This window comes from Atractosteus spatula, chromosome 7 (genome assembly GCF_055471065.1).
Source record: "Atractosteus spatula isolate fAtrSpa1 chromosome 7, fAtrSpa1.hap1, whole genome shotgun sequence".
Lineage (NCBI taxonomy): Eukaryota > Metazoa > Chordata > Actinopteri > Semionotiformes > Lepisosteidae > Atractosteus > Atractosteus spatula.
Window position 1 is genome coordinate 49,107,993 of NC_142712.1, and position 15,080 is coordinate 49,123,072.

A 15,080-nucleotide genomic window follows, 5' to 3' on the forward strand; every position below is an offset into this window, starting at 1 on the left:
TTGAATCTGTACTCACTTTTACCCCGACCTGCTGCTTTGGCAACCTGAATCCGAGAGGCAAGAACAAGCTGGGCAGTCTTGTGAACATATGTCGCGAGGTCATCGGTGCTGATCTTCCAGCCCTTTCCACCATCTTATCATACACGTGTTTTGAGTAAAGCAACATCCGACTGTGATGATCCTTCACACCCCTTGTTTAATACTTTCCAGTTACTCCCATCAGAAAGCAGATAGCGACTCCCCAGCTCCAAAACCAACAGATTTAAGTTCTCATTCATACCTGTAGCCATATCGTTACTTCACACTTGACCTTCTATGCAAATATGTATGTCTATTGTTGTTGTTCCTGTCGTTTTTTTTCTTCTGTCCATCTGTACACCAACACTGCTGCTGTAAAGCAACTTGCCCCCCCCAAGGGATAATAAAGACTCTCTCTTTCTCTAACCTCTGCTGCAGCCGGCACCCCCTTGGCTCTCAAGATACGTTCTCACAACCCTCATCAGAAAGAACCTTGTTTATAGCTAAAATATGCCATTACTAAAATAAACGGAAACAATGACAAATTACTCACATTAAACTTGAGAACTGATGAAAAAATACCACTTATCAGTTCATCCTTAAATAACCAGCTTTGATCAAACAAACGGGCAGGGTCATATTAGCGGCGCAGTCTTCATGAAAGAAAAGAAGAACTTTTTGATTTGAAAAAAGACACCAGTATGACTTACTCGACACTTGTGAAAGTTCTTCCTTTACACCAGTACAAGAGAGCCACCCACTCAGAATGTGTCTCCCTCTTCCTCAGCCAGCAAGAGAGAGGAACGATCATCAATGGTCGGGAACAGCTGCCCTGAAGCAACACTCCCGACCCGTTTCATGCTCAGGAGGAGACACTATGGATCCTCCTCGTGGTTGGCGAGACCAAACACTTTCGAAACGCATTTCTCAAGTCACAAACTATAGAAATGATCCCTGAAAGTATAGTCTTAGCTCGCCACCCCTCGAGCAGCGCACCCCAGTAAACCTGAAAGCAATTCCAGTCGTGGTGAGCAGTTTCAATGGGTTCATTTTTTCTTAAGACAGCTTAAGTATTTGAAGGTCGACGAGTCATTTTGTTCTATCGGTCCTTCCTTGAATCTGTACTCACTTTTACCCCGACCTGCTGCTTTGGCAACCTGAATCCGAGAGGCAAGAACAAGCTGGGCAGTCTTGTGAACATATGTCGCGAGGTCATCGGTGCTGATCTTCCAGCCCTTTCCACCATCTTATCATACACGTGTTTTGAGTAAAGCAACATCCGACTGTGATGATCCTTCACACCCCTTGTTTAATACTTTCCAGTTACTCCCATCAGAAAGCAGATAGCGACTCCCCAGCTCCAAAACCAACAGATTTAAGTTCTCATTCATACCTGTAGCCATATCGTTACTTCACACTTGACCTTCTATGCAAATATGTATGTCTATTGTTGTTGTTCCTGTCGTTTTTTTTCTTCTGTCCATCTGTACACCAACACTGCTGCTGTAAAGCAACTTGCCCCCCCCCAAGGGATAATAAAGACTCTCTCTCTAACCTCTGCTGCAGCCGGCACCCCCTTGGCTCTCAAGATACGTTCTCACAACCCTCATCAAAAAGAACCTTGTTTATAGCTAAAACATGCCATTACTAAAATAAACGGAAACAATGACAAATTACTCACATTAAACTTGAGAACTGATGAAAAAATACCACTTATCAGTTCATCCTTAAATAACCAGCTTTGATCAAACAAACGGGCAGTGTCATATTAGCGGCGCAGTCTTCATGAAAGAAAAGAAGAACTTTTTGATTTGAAAAAAGACACCAGTATGACTTACTCGACACTTGTGAAAGTTCTTCCTTTACACCAGTACAAGAGAGCCACCCACTCAGAATGTGTCTCCCTCTTCCTCAGCCAGCAAGAGAGAGGAACGATCATCAATGGTCGGGAACAGCTGCCCTGAAGCAACACTCCCGACCCGTTTCACGCTCAGGAGGAGACACTATGGATCCTCCTCGTGGTTGGCGAGACCAAACACTTTCGAAACGCATTTCTCAAGTCACAAACTATAGAAATGATCCCTGAAAGTATAGTCTTAGCTCGCCACCCCTCGAGCAGCGCACCCCAGTAAACCTGAAAGCAATTCCAGTCGTGGTGAGCAGTTTCAATGGGTTCATTTTTTCTTAAGACAGCTTAAGTATTTGAAGGTCGACGAGTCATTTTGTTCTATCGGTCCTTCCTTGAATCTGTACTCACTTTTACCCCGACCTGCTGCTTTGGCAACCTGAATCCGAGAGGCAAGAACAAGCTGGGCAGTCTTGTGAACATATGTCGCGAGGTCATCGGTGCTGATCTTCCAGCCCTTTCCACCATCTTATCATACACGTGTTTTGAGTAAAGCAACATCCGACTGTGATGATCCTTCACACCCCTTGTTTAATACTTTCCAGTTACTCCCATCAGAAAGCAGATAGCGACTCCCCAGCTCCAAAACCAACAGATTTAAGTTCTCATTCATACCTGTAGCCATATCGTTACTTCACACTTGACCTTCTATGCAAATATGTATGTCTATTGTTGTTGTTCCTGTCGTTTTTTTTCTTCTTTCCATCTGTACACCAACACTGCTGCTGTAAAGCAACTTGCCCCCCCCCAAGGGATAATAAAGACTCTCTCTCTAACCTCTGCTGCAGCCGGCACCCCCTTGGCTCTCAAGATACGTTCTCACAACCCTCATCAAAAAGAACCTTGTTTATAGCTAAAACATGCCATTACTAAAATAAACGGAAACAATGACAAATTACTCACATTAAACTTGAGAACTGATGAAAAAATACCACTTATCAGTTCATCCTTAAATAACCAGCTTTGATCAAACAAACGGGCAGTGTCATATTAGCGGCGCTGTCTTCATGAAAGAAAAGAAGAACTTTTTGATTTGAAAAAAGACACCAGTATGACTTACTCGACACTTGTGAAAGTTCTTCCTTTACACCAGTACAAGAGAGCCACCCACTCAGAATGTGTCTCCCTCTTCCTCAGCCAGCAAGAGAGAGGAACGATCATCAATGGTCGGGAACAGCTGCCCTGAAGCAACACTCCCGACCCGTTTCACGCTCAGGAGGAGACACTATGGATCCTCCTCGTGGTTGGCGAGACCAAACACTTTCGAAACGCATTTCTCAAGTCACAAACTATAGAAATGATCCCTCAAAGTATAGTCTTAGCTCGCCACCCCTCGAGCAGCGCACCCCAGTAAACCTGAAAGCAATTCCAGTCGTGGTGAGCAGTTTCAATGGGTTCATTTTTTCTTAAGACAGCTTAAGTATTTGAAGGTCGACGAGTCATTTTGTTCTATCGGTCCTTCCTTGAATCTGTACTCACTTTTACCCCGACCTGCTGCTTTGGCAACCTGAATCCGAGAGGCAAGAACAAGCTGGGCAGTCTTGTGAACATATGTCGCGAGGTCATCGGTGCTGATCTTCCAGCCCTTTCCACCATCTTATCATACACGTGTTTTGAGTAAAGCAACATCCGACTGTGATGATCCTTCACACCCCTTGTTTAATACTTTCCAGTTACTCCCATCAGAAAGCAGATAGCGACTCCCCAGCTCCAAAACCAACAGATTTAAGTTCTCATTCATACCTGTAGCCATATCGTTACTTCACACTTGACCTTCTATGCAAATATGTATGTCTATTGTTGTTGTTCCTGTCGTTTTTTTTCTTCTGTCCATCTGTACACCAACACTGCTGCTGTAAAGCAACTTGCCCCCCCCAAGGGATAATAAAGACTCTCTCTCTCTCTAACCTCTGCTGCAGCCGGCACCCCCTTGGCTCTCAAGATACGTTCTCACAACCCTCATCAGAAAGAACCTTGTTTATAGCTAAAACATGCCATTACTAAAATAAACGGAAACAATGACAAATTACTCACATTAAACTTGAGAACTGATGAAAAAATACCACTTATCAGTTCATCCTTAAATAACCAGCTTTGATCAAACAAACGGGCAGTGTCATTTTAGCGGCGCTGTCTTCATGAAAGAAAAGAAGAACTTTTTGATTTGAAAAAAGACACCAGTATGACTTACTCGACACTTGTGAAAGTTCTTCCTTTACACCAGTACAAGAGAGCCACCCACTCAGAATGTGTCTCCCTCTTCCTCAGCCAGCAAGAGAGAGGAACGATCATCAATGGTCGGGAACAGCTGCCCTGAAGCAACACTCCCGACCCGTTTCACGCTCAGGAGGAGACACTATGGATCCTCCTCGTGGTTGGCGAGACCAAACACTTTCGAAACGCATTTCTCAAGTCACAAACTATAGAAATGATCCCTCAAAGTATAGTCTTAGCTCGCCACCCCTCGAGCAGCGCACCCCAGTAAACCTGAAAGCAATTCCAGTCGTGGTGAGCAGTTTCAATGGGTTCATTTTTTCTTAAGACAGCTTAAGTATTTGAAGGTCGACGAGTCATTTTGTTCTATCGGTCCTTCCTTGAATCTGTACTCACTTTTACCCCGACCTGCTGCTTTGGCAACCTGAATCCGAGAGGCAAGAACAAGCTGGGCAGTCTTGTGAACATATGTCGCGAGGTCATCGGTGCTGATCTTCCAGCCCTTTCCACCATCTTATCATACACGTGTTTTGAGTAAAGCAACATCCGACTGTGATGATCCTTCACACCCCTTGTTTAATACTTTCCAGTTACTCCCATCAGAAAGCAGATAGCGACTCCCCAGCTCCAAAACCAACAGATTTAAGTTCTCATTCATACCTGTAGCCATATCGTTACTTCACACTTGACCTTCTATGCAAATATGTATGTCTATTGTTGTTGTTCCTGTCGTTTTTTTTCTTCTGTCCATCTGTACACCAACACTGCTGCTGTAAAGCAACTTGCCCCCCCCAAGGGATAATAAAGACTCTCTCTCTCTCTAACCTCTGCTGCAGCCGGCACCCCCTTGGCTCTCAAGATACGTTCTCACAACCCTCATCAGAAAGAACCTTGTTTATAGCTAAAACATGCCATTACTAAAATAAACGGAAACAATGACAAATTACTCACATTAAACTTGAGAACTGATGAAAAAATACCACTTATCAGTTCATCCTTAAATAACCAGCTTTGATCAAACGGGCAGTGTCATATTAGCGGCGCAGTCTTCATGAAAGAAAAGAAGAACTTTTTGATTTGAAAAAAGACACCAGTATGACTTACTCGACACTTGTGAAAGTTCTTCCTTTACACCAGTACAAGAGAGCCACCCACTCAGAATGTGTCTCCCTCTTCCTCAGCCAGCAAGAGAGAGGAACGATCATCAATGGTCGGGAACAGCTGCCCTGAAGCAACACTCCCGACCCGTTTCACGCTCAGGAGGAGACACTATGGATCCTCCTCGTGGTTGGCGAGACCAAACACTTTCGAAACGCATTTCTCAAGTCACAAACTATAGAAATGATCCCTGAAAGTATAGTCTTAGCTCGCCACCCCTCGAGCAGCGCACCCCAGTAAACCTGAAAGCAATTCCAGTCGTGGTGAGCAGTTTCAATGGGTTCATTTTTTCTTAAGACAGCTTAAGTATTTGAAGGTCGACGAGTCATTTTGTTCTATCGGTCCTTCCTTGAATCTGTACTCACTTTTACCCCGACCTGCTGCTTTGGCAACCTGAATCCGAGAGGCAAGAACAAGCTGGGCAGTCTTGTGAACATATGTCGCGAGGTCATCGGTGCTGATCTTCCAGCCCTTTCCACCATCTTATCATACACGTGTTTTGAGTAAAGCAACATCCGACTGTGATGATCCTTCACACCCCTTGTTTAATACTTTCCAGTTACTCCCATCAGAAAGCAGATAGCGACTCCCCAGCTCCAAAACCAACAGATTTAAGTTCTCATTCATACCTGTAGCCATATCGTTACTTCACACTTGACCTTCTATGCAAATATGTATGTCTATTGTTGTTGTTCCTGTCGTTTTTTTTCTTCTGTCCATCTGTACACCAACACTGCTGCTGTAAAGCAACTTGCCCCCCCCCAAGGGATAATAAAGACTCTCTCTCTCTCTAACCTCTGCTGCAGCCGGCACCCCCTTGGCTCTCAAGATACGTTCTCACAACCCTCATCAGAAAGAACCTTGTTTATAGCTAAAACATGCCATTACTAAAATAAACGGAAACAATGACAAATTACTCACATTAAACTTGAGAACTGATGAAAAAATACCACTTATCAGTTCATCCTTAAATAACCAGCTTTGATCAAACAAACGGGCAGTGTCATATTAGCGGCGCTGTCTTCATGAAAGAAAAGAAGAACTTTTTGATTTGAAAAAAGACACCAGTATGACTTACTCGACACTTGTGAAAGTTCTTCCTTTACACCAGTACAAGAGAGCCACCCACTCAGAATGTGTCTCCCTCTTCCTCAGCCAGCAAGAGAGAGGAACGATCATCAATGGTCGGGAACAGCTGCCCTGAAGCAACACTCCCGACCCGTTTCACGCTCAGGAGGAGACACTATGGATCCTCCTCGTGGTTGGCGAGACCAAACACTTTCGAAACGCATTTCTCAAGTCACAAACTATAGAAATGATCCCTCAAAGTATAGTCTTAGCTCGCCACCCCTCGAGCAGCGCACCCCAGTAAACCTGAAAGCAATTCCAGTCGTGGTGAGCAGTTTCAATGGGTTCATTTTTTCTTAAGACAGCTTAAGTATTTGAAGGTCGACGAGTCATTTTGTTCTATCGGTCCTTCCTTGAATCTGTACTCACTTTTACCCCGACCTGCTGCTTTGGCAACCTGAATCCGAGAGGCAAGAACAAGCTGGGCAGTCTTGTGAACATATGTCGCGAGGTCATCGGTGCTGATCTTCCAGCCCTTTCCACCATCTTATCATACACGTGTTTTGAGTAAAGCAACATCCGACTGTGATGATCCTTCACACCCCTTGTTTAATACTTTCCACTTACTCCCATCAGAAAGCAGATAGCGACTCCCCAGCTCCAAAACCAACAGATTTAAGTTCTCATTCATACCTGTAGCCATATCGTTACTTCACACTTGACCTTCTATGCAAATATGTATGTCTATTGTTGTTGTTCCTGTCGTTTTTTTTCTTCTGTCCATCTGTACACCAACACTGCTGCTGTAAAGCAACTTGCCCCCCCAAGGGATAATAAAGACTCTCTCTCTCTCTAACCTCTGCTGCAGCCGGCACCCCCTTGGCTCTCAAGATACGTTCTCACAACCCTCATCAGAAAGAACCTTGTTTATAGCTAAAACATGCCATTACTAAAATAAACGGAAACAATGACAAATTACTCACATTAAACTTGAGAACTGATGAAAAAATACCACTTATCAGTTCATCCTTAAATAACCAGCTTTGATCAAACAAACGGGCAGTGTCATATTAGTGGCGCAGTCTTCATGAAAGAAAAGAAGAACTTTTTGATTTGAAAAAAGACACCAGTATGACTTACTCGACACTTGTGAAAGTTCTTCCTTTACACCAGTACAAGAGAGCCACCCACTCAGAATGTGTCTCCCTCTTCCTCAGCCAGCAAGAGAGAGGAACGATCATCAATGGTCGGGAACAGCTGCCCTGAAGCAACACTCCCGACCCGTTTCACGCTCAGGAGGAGACACTATGGATCCTCCTCGTGGTTGGCGAGACCAAACACTTTCGAAACGCATTTCTCAAGTCACAAACTATAGAAATGATCCCTCAAAGTATAGTCTTAGCTCGCCACCCCTCGAGCAGCGCACCCCAGTAAACCTGAAAGCAATTCCAGTCATGGTGAGCAGTTTCAATGGGTTCATTTTTTCTTAAGACAGCTTAAGTATTTGAAGGTCGACGAGTCATTTTGTTCTATCGGTCCTTCCTTGAATCTGTACTCACTTTTACCCCGACCTGCTGCTTTGGCAACCTGAATCCGAGAGGCAAGAACAAGCTGGGCAGTCTTGTGAACATATGTCGCGAGGTCATCGGTGCTGATCTTCCAGCCCTTTCCACCATCTTATCATACACGTGTTTTGAGTAAAGCAACATCCGACTGTGATGATCCTTCACACCCCTTGTTTAATACTTTCCAGTTACTCCCATCAGAAAGCAGATAGCGACTCCCCAGCTCCAAAACCAACAGATTTAAGTTCTCATTCATACCTGTAGCCATATCGTTACTTCACACTTGACCTTCTATGCAAATATGTATGTCTATTGTTGTTGTTCCTGTCGTTTTTTTTCTTCTGTCCATCTGTACACCAACACTGCTGCTGTAAAGCAACTTGCCCCCCCCAAGGGATAATAAAGACTCTCTCTCTCTCTCTAACCTCTGCTGCAGCCGGCACCCCCTTGGCTCTCAAGATACGTTCTCACAACCCTCATCAGAAAGAACCTTGTTTATAGCTAAAACATGCCATTACTAAAATAAACGGAAACAATGACAAATTACTCACATTAAACTTGAGAACTGATGAAAAAATACCACTTATCAGTTCATCCTTAAATAACCAGCTTTGATCAAACAAACGGGCAGTGTCATATTAGCGGCGCAGTCTTCATGAAAGAAAAGAAGAACTTTTTGATTTGAAAAAAGACACCAGTATGACTTACTCGACACTTGTGAAAGTTCTTCCTTTACACCAGTACAAGAGAGCCACCCACTCAGAATGTGTCTCCCTCTTCCTCAGCCAGCAAGAGAGAGGAACGATCATCAATGGTCGGGAACAGCTGCCCTGAAGCAACACTCCCGACCCGTTTCACGCTCAGGAGGAGACACTATGGATCCTCCTCGTGGTTGGCGAGACCAAACACTTTCGAAACGCATTTCTCAAGTCACAAACTATAGAAATGATCCCTCAAAGTATAGTCTTAGCTCGCCACCCCTCGAGCAGTGCACCCCAGTAAACCTGAAAGCAATTCCAGTCGTGGTGAGCTGTTTCAATGGGTTCATTTTTTCTTAAGACAGCTTAAGTATTTGAAGGTCGACGAGTCATTTTGTTCTATCTGTCCTTCCTTGAATCTGTACTCACTTTTACCCCGACCTGCTGCTTTGGCAACCTGAATCCGAGAGGCAAGAACAAGCTGGGCAGTCTTGTGAACATATGTCGCGAGGTCATCGGTGCTGATCTTCCAGCCCTTTCCACCATCTTATCATACACGTGTTTTGAGTAAAGCAACATCCGACTGTGATGATCCTTCACACCCCTTGTTTAATACTTTCCAGTTACTCCCATCAGAAAGCAGATAGCGACTCCCCAGCTCCAAAACCAACAGATTTAAGTTCTCATTCATACCTGTAGCCATATCGTTACTTCACACTTGACCTTCTATGCAAATATGTATGTCTATTGTTGTTGTTCCTGTCGTTTTTTTTCTTCTGTCCATCTGTACACCAACACTGCTGCTGTAAAGCAACTTGCCCCCCCCAAGGGATAATAAAGACTCTCTCTCTCTCTAACCTCTGCTGCAGCCGGCACCCCCTTGGCTCTCAAGATACGTTCTCACAACCCTCATCAGAAAGAACCTTGTTTATAGCTAAAACATGCCATTACTAAAATAAACGGAAACAATGACAAATTACTCACATTAAACTTGAGAACTGATGAAAAAATACCACTTATCAGTTCATCCTTAAATAACCAGCTTTGATCAAACAAACGGGCAGTGTCATTTTAGCGGCGCTGTCTTCATGAAAGAAAAGAAGAACTTTTTGATTTGAAAAAAGACACCAGTATGACTTACTCGACACTTGTGAAAGTTCTTCCTTTACACCAGTACAAGAGAGCCACCCACTCAGAATGTGTCTCCCTCTTCCTCAGCCAGCAAGAGAGAGGAACGATCATCAATGGTCGGGAACAGCTGCCCTGAAGCAACACTCCCGACCCGTTTCACGCTCAGGAGGAGACACTATGGATCCTCCTCGTGGTTGGCGAGACCAAACACTTTCGAAACGCATTTCTCAAGTCACAAACTATAGAAATGATCCCTCAAAGTATAGTCTTAGCTCGCCACCCCTCGAGCAGCGCACCCCAGTAAACCTGAAAGCAATTCCAGTCGTGGTGAGCAGTTTCAATGGGTTCATTTTTTCTTAAGACAGCTTAAGTATTTGAAGGTCGACGAGTCATTTTGTTCTATCGGTCCTTCCTTGAATCTGTACTCACTTTTACCCCGACCTGCTGCTTTGGCAACCTGAATCCGAGAGGCAAGAACAAGCTGGGCAGTCTTGTGAACATATGTCGCGAGGTCATCGGTGCTGATCTTCCAGCCCTTTCCACCATCTTATCATACACGTGTTTTGAGTAAAGCAACATCCGACTGTGATGATCCTTCACACCCCTTGTTTAATACTTTCCAGTTACTCCCATCAGAAAGCAGATAGCGACTCCCCAGCTCCAAAACCAACAGATTTAAGTTCTCATTCATACCTGTAGCCATATCGTTACTTCACACTTGACCTTCTATGCAAATATGTATGTCTATTGTTGTTGTTCCTGTCGTTTTTTTTCTTCTGTCCATCTGTACACCAACACTGCTGCTGTAAAGCAACTTGCCCCCCCCAAGGGATAATAAAGACTCTCTCTCTCTCTAACCTCTGCTGCAGCCGGCACCCCCTTGGCTCTCAAGATACGTTCTCACAACCCTCATCAGAAAGAACCTTGTTTATAGCTAAAACATGCCATTACTAAAATAAACGGAAACAATGACAAATTACTCACATTAAACTTGAGAACTGATGAAAAAATACCACTTATCAGTTCATCCTTAAATAACCAGCTTTGATCAAACAAACGGGCAGTGTCATATTAGCGGCGCAGTCTTCATGAAAGAAAAGAAGAACTTTTTGATTTGAAAAAAGACACCAGTATGACTTACTCGACACTTGTGAAAGTTCTTCCTTTACACCAGTACAAGAGAGCCACCCACTCAGAATGTGTCTCCCTCTTCCTCAGCCAGCAAGAGAGAGGAACGATCATCAATGGTCGGGAACAGCTGCCCTGAAGCAACACTCCCGACCCGTTTCACGCTCAGGAGGAGACACTATGGATCCTCCTCGTGGTTGGCGAGACCAAACACTTTCGAAACGCATTTCTCAAGTCACAAACTATAGAAATGATCCCTCAAAGTATAGTCTTAGCTCGCCACCCCTCGAGCAGCGCACCCCAGTAAACCTGAAAGCAATTCCAGTCGTGGTGAGCTGTTTCAATGGGTTCATTTTTTCTTAAGACAGCTTAAGTATTTGAAGGTCGACGAGTCATTTTGTTCTATCTGTCCTTCCTTGAATCTGTACTCACTTTTACCCCGACCTGCTGCTTTGGCAACCTGAATCCGAGAGGCAAGAACAAGCTGGGCAGTCTTGTGAACATATGTCGCGAGGTCATCGGTGCTGATCTTCCAGCCCTTTCCACCATCTTATCATACACGTGTTTTGAGTAAAGCAACATCCGACTGTGATGATCCTTCACACCCCTTGTTTAATACTTTCCAGTTACTCCCATCAGAAAGCAGATAGCGACTCCCCAGCTCCAAAACCAACAGATTTAAGTTCTCATTCATACCTGTAGCCATATCGTTACTTCACACTTGACCTTCTATGCAAATATGTATGTCTATTGTTGTTGTTCCTGTCGTTTTTTTTCTTCTGTCCATCTGTACACCAACACTGCTGCTGTAAAGCAACTTGCCCCCCCCAAGGGATAATAAAGACTCTCTCTCTCTCTAACCTCTGCTGCAGCCGGCACCCCCTTGGCTCTCAAGATACGTTCTCACAACCCTCATCAGAAAGAACCTTGTTTATAGCTAAAACATGCCATTACTAAAATAAACGGAAACAATGACAAATTACTCACATTAAACTTGAGAACTGATGAAAAAATACCACTTATCAGTTCATCCTTAAATAACCAGCTTTGATCAAACAAACGGGCAGTGTCATTTTAGCGGCGCTGTCTTCATGAAAGAAAAGAAGAACTTTTTGATTTGAAAAAAGACACCAGTATGACTTACTCGACACTTGTGAAAGTTCTTCCTTTACACCAGTACAAGAGAGCCACCCACTCAGAATGTGTCTCCCTCTTCCTCAGCCAGCAAGAGAGAGGAACGATCATCAATGGTCGGGAACAGCTGCCCTGAAGCAACACTCCCGACCCGTTTCACGCTCAGGAGGAGACACTATGGATCCTCCTCGTGGTTGGCGAGACCAAACACTTTCGAAACGCATTTCTCAAGTCACAAACTATAGAAATGATCCCTCAAAGTATAGTCTTAGCTCGCCACCCCTCGAGCAGCGCACCCCAGTAAACCTGAAAGCAATTCCAGTCGTGGTGAGCAGTTTCAATGGGTTCATTTTTTCTTAAGACAGCTTAAGTATTTGAAGGTCGACGAGTCATTTTGTTCTATCGGTCCTTCCTTGAATCTGTACTCACTTTTACCCCGACCTGCTGCTTTGGCAACCTGAATCCGAGAGGCAAGAACAAGCTGGGCAGTCTTGTGAACATATGTCGCGAGGTCATCGGTGCTGATCTTCCAGCCCTTTCCACCATCTTATCATACACGTGTTTTGAGTAAAGCAACATCCGACTGTGATGATCCTTCACACCCCTTGTTTAATACTTTCCAGTTACTCCCATCAGAAAGCAGATAGCGACTCCCCAGCTCCAAAACCAACAGATTTAAGTTCTCATTCATACCTGTAGCCATATCGTTACTTCACACTTGACCTTCTATGCAAATATGTATGTCTATTGTTGTTGTTCCTGTCGTTTTTTTTCTTCTGTCCATCTGTACACCAACACTGCTGCTGTAAAGCAACTTGCCCCCCCCAAGGGATAATAAAGACTCTCTCTCTCTCTAACCTCTGCTGCAGCCGGCACCCCCTTGGCTCTCAAGATACGTTCTCACAACCCTCATCAGAAAGAACCTTGTTTATAGCTAAAACATGCCATTACTAAAATAAACGGAAACAATGACAAATTACTCACATTAAACTTGAGAACTGATGAAAAAATACCACTTATCAGTTCATCCTTAAATAACCAGCTTTGATCAAACAAACGGGCAGTGTCATTTTAGCGGCGCTGTCTTCATGAAAGAAAAGAAGAACTTTTTGATTTGAAAAAAGACACCAGTATGACTTACTCGACACTTGTGAAAGTTCTTCCTTTACACCAGTACAAGAGAGCCACCCACTCAGAATGTGTCTCCCTCTTCCTCAACCAGCAAGAGAGAGGAACGATCATCAATGGTCGGGAACAGCTGCCCTGAAGCAACACTCCCGACCCGTTTCACGCTCAGGAGGAGACACTATGGATCCTCCTCGTGGTTGGCGAGACCAAACACTTTCGAAACGCATTTCTCAAGTCACAAACTATAGAAATGATCCCTCAAAGTATAGTCTTAGCTCGCCACCCCTCGAGCAGCGCACCCCAGTAAACCTGAAAGCAATTCCATTCATGGTGAGCAGTTTCAATGGGTTCATTTTTTCTTAAGACAGCTTAAGTATTTGAAGGTCGACGAGTCATTTTGTTCTATCGGTCCTTCCTTGAATCTGTACTCACTTTTACCCCGACCTGCTGCTTTGGCAACCTGAATCCGAGAGGCAAGAACAAGCTGGGCAGTCTTGTGAACATATGTCGCGAGGTCATCGGTGCTGATCTTCCAGCCCTTTCCACCATCTTATCATACACGTGTTTTGAGTAAAGCAACATCCGACTGTGATGATCCTTCACACCCCTTGTTTAATACTTTCCAGTTACTCCCATCAGAAAGCAGATAGCGACTCCCCAGCTCCAAAACCAACAGATTTAAGTTCTCATTCATACCTGTAGCCATATCGTTACTTCACACTTGACCTTCTATGCAAATATGTATGTCTATTGTTGTTGTTCCTGTCGTTTTTTTTCTTCTGTCCATCTGTACACCAACACTGCTGCTGTAAAGCAACTTGCCCCCCCCAAGGGATAATAAAGACTCTCTCTCTCTCTAACCTCTGCTGCAGCCGGCACCCCCTCGGCTCTCAAGATACGTTTTCACAACCCTCATCAGAAAGAACCTTGTTTATAGCTAAAACATGCCATTACTAAAATAAACGGAAACAATGACAAATTACTCACATTAAACTTGAGAACTGATGAAAAAATACCACTTATCAGTTCATCCTTAAATAACCAGCTTTGATCAAACAAACGGGCAGTGTCATATTAGCGGCGCAGTCTTCATGAAAGAAAAGAAGAACTTTTTGATTTGAAAAAAGACACCAGTATGACTTACTCGACACTTGTGAAAGTTCTTCCTTTACACCAGTACAAGAGAGCCACCCACTCAGAATGTGTCTCCCTCTTCCTCAGCCAGCAAGAGAGAGGAACGATCATCAATGGTCGGGAACAGCTGCCCTGAAGCAACACTCCCGACCCGTTTCACGCTCAGGAGGAGACACTATGGATCCTCCTCGATGTTGGCGAGACCAAACACTTTCGAAACGCATTTCTCAAGTCACAAACTATAGAAATGATCCCTCAAAGTATAGTCTTAGCTCGCCACCCCTCGAGCAGCGCACCCCAGTAAACCTGAAAGCAATTCTAGTCGTGGTGAGCAGTTTCAATGGGTTCATTTTTTCTTAAGACAGCTTAAGTATTTGAAGGTCGACGAGTCATTTTGTTCTATCGGTCCTTCCTTGAATCTGTACTCACTTTTACCCCGACCTGCTGCTTTGGCAACCTGAATCCGAGAGGCAAGAACAAGCTGGGCAGTCTTGTGAACATATGTCGCGAGGTCATCGGTGCTGATCTTCCAGCCCTTTCCACCATCTTATCATACATGTGTTTTGAGTAAAGCAACATCCGACTGTGATGATCCTTCACACCCCTTGTTTAATACTTTCCAGTTACTCCCATCAGAAAGCAGATAGCGACTCCCCAGCTCCAAAACCAACAGATTTAAGTTCTCATTCATACCTGTAGCCATATCGTTACTTCACACTTGACCTTCTATGCAAATATGCATGTCTATTGTTGTTGTTCCTGTCGTTTTTTTTCTTCTGTCCATCTGTACACCAACAC

General features: G+C 44.2%; 13 non-coding genes across 13 annotated transcripts; all 13 read right to left on the reverse strand.

The window, feature by feature from the left end:
- Positions 1–774: 774 nt before the first annotated feature.
- On the reverse strand, positions 775–988 carry LOC148831241 (small nucleolar RNA U3). Its single transcript, XR_016091431.1, has one exon. It is a non-coding gene; the product is annotated as a small nucleolar RNA U3 (small nucleolar RNA).
- A 914-nt stretch (positions 989–1,902) lies between these two features.
- Positions 1,903–2,116, reverse strand: LOC148831242 (small nucleolar RNA U3). Its single transcript, XR_016091398.1, has one exon. It is a non-coding gene; the product is annotated as a small nucleolar RNA U3 (small nucleolar RNA).
- Positions 2,117–3,030: 914 nt separating this feature from the next.
- On the reverse strand, positions 3,031–3,244 carry LOC148831243 (small nucleolar RNA U3). Its single transcript, XR_016091416.1, has one exon. It is a non-coding gene; the product is annotated as a small nucleolar RNA U3 (small nucleolar RNA).
- Positions 3,245–4,161: 917 nt separating this feature from the next.
- LOC148831244 (small nucleolar RNA U3) lies at positions 4,162–4,375 on the reverse strand. The gene has a single exon (XR_016091417.1). It is a non-coding gene; the product is annotated as a small nucleolar RNA U3 (small nucleolar RNA).
- A 913-nt stretch (positions 4,376–5,288) lies between these two features.
- On the reverse strand, positions 5,289–5,502 carry LOC148831245 (small nucleolar RNA U3). The gene has a single exon (XR_016091399.1). It is a non-coding gene; the product is annotated as a small nucleolar RNA U3 (small nucleolar RNA).
- Positions 5,503–6,420: 918 nt separating this feature from the next.
- LOC148831246 (small nucleolar RNA U3) lies at positions 6,421–6,634 on the reverse strand. Its single transcript, XR_016091418.1, has one exon. It is a non-coding gene; the product is annotated as a small nucleolar RNA U3 (small nucleolar RNA).
- A 916-nt stretch (positions 6,635–7,550) lies between these two features.
- On the reverse strand, positions 7,551–7,764 carry LOC148831247 (small nucleolar RNA U3). The gene has a single exon (XR_016091419.1). It is a non-coding gene; the product is annotated as a small nucleolar RNA U3 (small nucleolar RNA).
- Positions 7,765–8,683: 919 nt separating this feature from the next.
- LOC148831248 (small nucleolar RNA U3) lies at positions 8,684–8,897 on the reverse strand. The gene has a single exon (XR_016091420.1). It is a non-coding gene; the product is annotated as a small nucleolar RNA U3 (small nucleolar RNA).
- A 917-nt stretch (positions 8,898–9,814) lies between these two features.
- Positions 9,815–10,028, reverse strand: LOC148831249 (small nucleolar RNA U3). The gene has a single exon (XR_016091421.1). It is a non-coding gene; the product is annotated as a small nucleolar RNA U3 (small nucleolar RNA).
- A 917-nt stretch (positions 10,029–10,945) lies between these two features.
- LOC148831250 (small nucleolar RNA U3) lies at positions 10,946–11,159 on the reverse strand. Its single transcript, XR_016091422.1, has one exon. It is a non-coding gene; the product is annotated as a small nucleolar RNA U3 (small nucleolar RNA).
- A 917-nt stretch (positions 11,160–12,076) lies between these two features.
- Positions 12,077–12,290, reverse strand: LOC148831251 (small nucleolar RNA U3). Its single transcript, XR_016091423.1, has one exon. It is a non-coding gene; the product is annotated as a small nucleolar RNA U3 (small nucleolar RNA).
- A 917-nt stretch (positions 12,291–13,207) lies between these two features.
- On the reverse strand, positions 13,208–13,421 carry LOC148831252 (small nucleolar RNA U3). Its single transcript, XR_016091412.1, has one exon. It is a non-coding gene; the product is annotated as a small nucleolar RNA U3 (small nucleolar RNA).
- A 917-nt stretch (positions 13,422–14,338) lies between these two features.
- LOC148831253 (small nucleolar RNA U3) lies at positions 14,339–14,552 on the reverse strand. Its single transcript, XR_016091440.1, has one exon. It is a non-coding gene; the product is annotated as a small nucleolar RNA U3 (small nucleolar RNA).
- Positions 14,553–15,080: the final 528 nt, after the last annotated feature.